Raw genomic sequence first — 4,748 nt, 5'->3', positions numbered from 1 at the left:
AACCTAACAAGTATACTTTTTTGATGCTTTGAAGTGCAAAGAAGAGACATATCTGAAGTGGTTTAAATAAGAATGGCCCTGTAGGCTCATAAATTTTGATTGCTTAGTCTTCGGGGAGTGGAACTACTTGAGAAGGAAGAAAAGGATTAGGAGGTGTGGCCTTTTTGGAGAAAGTGTGTCACTGTTGGTAGGCTTTGCCTATGCCTCCTATGAAGTAAGTATAATTACCTAGTCTTTAGTAATCAGTGATGCCACTTGGCCCAGGTTACCTCTGGCACCTAATTAAATTCATTGCATTTAATTTATCCAACTAAACAACTCTGTATGCCAGAAGACCCCAGATTTGTCATCAGAAGTATCAATTTGGCATCATTTACATACACTTCTGAACCGTGAAGTCTATATGGTTGGAGGAAACACGAAGAAATAACCTCCTGTGGTCCTTTCAATTGCCTTCTCTGGGGGAAACAAACAACCTATTTTGTGGAAGGCAGAGAAGCAAGGATCAGGGAAGACCAGATCAGCATGCTTACTAGAAGGATGAATTAAGACATCTCCCACAGTATTATATTACTGTAATTTCTGCTCAGTTAATAAACAGTAAATTGAAGATAAATTTCACCCCTCTTCCTCCTCAGCAGTAGTCATCTACTACGAAGAATGACTTTTCCAAAAAGGAGAGACACCAGCTATACATTCGCATAAGTGAAAATTGCCTGTGGTGCGTCTAAGGGTTCTTGTGCATCCAACAATTCCAGAGAGATCAAGGCTACTGGGAAGATTTGTGAGGGCATGCAGATTCCCCAACTCCAACCCCGGGGCTTCTAATCAGTGCTCTAGTTGGGGTTCGAGGAGAGGAGTCTGCGGTTGTGTTTTTAACCAGATGCCTGTTGATGCCAGTGCTACCAGCCTACTGACCACACCTCTATGGTTTAGTTTTGTCTGAATTGTCAAGATGTGTTGGTTAGTTTTTTTTTTTTTTCCTCCCAACTTGACATGTACAAGGAACATTTTCTCGGTTGCTAGTTAGTAGAGGAGGGCTAGCTCACTGTGGACAGTACCAACCCAAGGGAAGTTGGCTGAATGTGAGTCGGAAAGCAAGCCAGGAAGCAGTACTCCTGCCTGGTCTCTGCTTCAGTTCTTGCCTCCGTGGTCCTTCCTTGGCTTCCCTCAATGACAGGTCGTCATGTACGATGAAATAAATGGTTTCCTTCCCAAGTTGTTTGTGTTCAATGCTTCATCACAGCAAAGGAAAGCAAATTAGACAGAAAAACATGGGTAGATGCTTTCCATAGCATCTGACTCTGCGTTGTTTTATTTCCAGTCTTCAGTGTACTTACCTTTGTTATTGTTGACATTAGATGGCAGCCTACTGTACCGAGTTCTGGGATTATGGGAAAGAGCTGCTTTTGTACAGGTTCCATTACTTTTCCCAAGTGGTCTTGAGTTCTTTGGTTCATCTATCCTACTGTCCCAGTCTCCTGAGTGCTATAGAACTGGAACTATATGCTTTCTCCACTGTGTTTCCAGATAAATTTAAATATATATTGTATTTTTGCAGCATTTCTTTCTTGTTCAGGTAAAACTATTTTTCAATTTTGCTGGTGCTTTAAGAGTTTAAATGTGTCTAGCCTTCTACTCTCTTTTTGCTTACCTTTCGTCCTCTTGCCTTTTTCCCCCTTTGACCAGAAGGTTCACCAAGCACATAGGCTGCTTTAAAACTGAGAGCTTCTTTTGCTTTTGTCTCCTAAGTACCAGGATCACAGACTTAGATCAATATGTCTGTCCACTCTAACTTTTCTCATTTTTTTTTTAAAGAAAAGATTATTACTTTTAAAATCTGTGTATGTGTGTTTGGCTATGCACACATGATTACGCGCACTCATATTTACTCTTAACCACCAAGCCATCTCTCCAGACTGTCACCCACATTCTTGAGAGATATTTTTGCTAGGTATATAATCCTAGCCCGTCACTTTTATTTTCAATTATCGAAGCCACCATGTTCACTCTTTGGGATTTGATTAGTGTTATTTAGAATGCAGCCTCCTTTGAAGATCAACATTTTCCCTCTTGCTTGCTTTTAGAGATTTTCCTTTCTCTTCCTCTCTCCCTTACTTTCCTAACATCTCTCTTGCTTTGTAGATATAATATTATTTGTCTAGGTGTCTATCTCTTTTAAGTAATTAGGTATGGTTTTCTTGAATCTGTGCATTAGTTGTTTTAATCAGGCTTGGAAAGTCTTCTTGAGTTATCTCTTCAATTATTTTCTCTGAGTCTTCTATTGACACTCTGATGACACACAACACATCATTAGATTCTATTTTCTAGCAATCTGTTTCTTATTGATTTTTATCCCTTCTGTATCCTGTATCCTTTCCTCTGCGACCTGCTTTAAATTTACTTATATTCTTCTTCTCCTCCTCCTCCTTCTTTTCTTCCTCCACCTCTTCTCCATCATCGTGTGTGTGTGTGTGTGTGTGTGTGTGTGTGTGTGTGTGTGTGTGTTTGTGTATGTTTTGTGTGTGATTTCAGGTGAGTAGAGGTAACAAACAATTTTGTGGAGTTAGTCCCAGGGATCAAACTCAACTTCCCAGGCTTGTGTGGCAACCACTTTTTTCCATCTGATCCATCTCATTGGCCTCTTATTCTTTCTCACTTGTGGCTACTACATCATCAACCTAGCCTACTGACTTAAATGTTTGCTACTGCAGTTTTCTTGATTGAGTCCCTTTGCACTGTTTCTGGGGGAATCCTTTAGAAGTCATTATTCTTCAAAGTTGTCTTCAAACTTTCTAAGTGATGTGCTTCTTCTTCTTCTTCTTCTTCTTCTTCTTCTTCTTCTTCTTCTTCTTCTTCTTCTTTTTTAAGAAAACAATAAAATATCTGTATCTAATCATTTGAATCTATGTATTGTAGAAGCAGCTGATATTTATTTTTCTGTTCATGATAACTTCTTGCCTTTCATTGTGCTTGTTTATGTTTAACTTTGAGATGTCATGGTAAGAGGATTTACTTAAGGAAATTGTCCAAAAAAAAAAAAAAAAAAAAAAAATTCTGGGGCCCTGTACCCCAGGACTAAGAAAATAAAAAAAAAAAAAAAAAAAAAAAAAAAAAGAAGTAAGTTTCTCCTTCTAGAATTTATTTCTGACTTTCAGCTGAGTTGCTATTAGTTTGGGGCCACTAATTTCCCCAGGTGTGATACGCCCTGAGATTCAGAATCACCAAAAAGGGCCCCTGGCTAGAGCTCACAAGGATCCCCCTCACCCCCTTCCTTGTATCATTCACTTCTCTCAAGCTCACTAGTCACCAACGTCCTGTTTCAGTCTGTGTGGTGGATCTTCTGTCTCACCATGGATCTGAAGACTCCGAAGACACACAGCTCTGCTAACCTTCCTTAATGAATAGAACTTCCTCTTCTAGACACTTCACCTCAGGAAGACCTCTGAGCCTTCACTTCTCTACCTGGCTTGGTCAATGACATTAAAAAAGAATTAAAGAAAAAAAAAAAAAAAAAAAAAAAGGAACCTGAGATTATAGTTGCTGGCAGTTCCTCCATGACTGACTTCCACAGCTCAGTCAGCACGAGCCAACCCTCATAGCTCCTCCCTGAATGGTGAAGTTAGTTGAGTACCAGTGACTTGGCGAAAAGCCATCTTGAGTGATAATTGGCAGTAGAGGCCATCAATGGATGAATCTTGGGGATCTTGTTTGAAGTAATAGAAACCAACAGACTGAGAAACTATTAGGAAGTGCTCACAGTGATGAGATAGGTTTTAGGATTAGTGTCTTCCTTGGGGTTACTATTGCTGTAAACAAATATCAGTACCAAAAGCAAGTTAGGGAGAAAAGGGTTTATTTAATTTATACTCTCTGTTTGTCACTGAAGTCAGAACAGGAACTAAGATCAGGAACCTTGCAGCCAGTGGTGCAGAGGCCACGGAAGAGAGCTGCTTACTGGTCTGCCAACCACGGCTTGCTCAGCCTGCTTTCTTATAGAAAACCACCAACCCAGGGATGTCATTACTCACAATGGGCTGGGCCATCTCCCACCAGTCACTAATAAAAGAAATATACCCTACAGTATTGCCCACAGTCTGGTCTTATGGAGGCATTGCCTGCGTTGGTGTTCTTGTGGCTCTGACGACTCTCACTTGTGTAAAGTTGGCATAAAACTAAACATCATAAATAGGGATTATAAGTTTGTTCTGTGATAATAAAAAGGTCATCTAAGTTCCAACTTAGCCTTTCTGACTGATAGCCCGTTGGAAATGAGAGTTATGCTCAGATGTATTTTATTCTCCAGCCCTACACTAACATACTGAATGCATATAGTAAATGTGTAGTATATACACCACCTTCTGTAAATTCGTCTTTACAATAAATGTTACTTTGTGACTGTTGTTGACTTTAGCAGTTTACTTTACCAACAGTCACTTTTTGTGTAAATACATTCTGCTTCATATCCTTATATGTTAATTTACTTCTTATCAATTCAATTCATGAGCTCCTGTTTCAAATAGACTACACTGAAAAAACAAGACACAGCTTACTGGTGTCAATCTGCTTTACTCTTTCTGTAGACAAGAGAAAAAGAGGTTCTGTGAGTGGGTAAGTGAATTCATGAGCATAAGCTAATATTTCCTGCCTTGAAATTTATGTATTTTTAAGGCAGTATTTTACTCTCACTATTTTTATTGGTTGGAGGCCTAGAAAAATGGCAGTAAATGGTGTTTCTAAGTATGAGT

This window comes from Mus pahari, chromosome 7, assembly GCF_900095145.1.
Source record: "Mus pahari chromosome 7, PAHARI_EIJ_v1.1, whole genome shotgun sequence".
In the NCBI taxonomy this organism is placed as follows: Eukaryota; Metazoa; Chordata; class Mammalia; order Rodentia; family Muridae; genus Mus; species Mus pahari.
Note: the sequence above shows the minus strand (reverse complement) of the source record.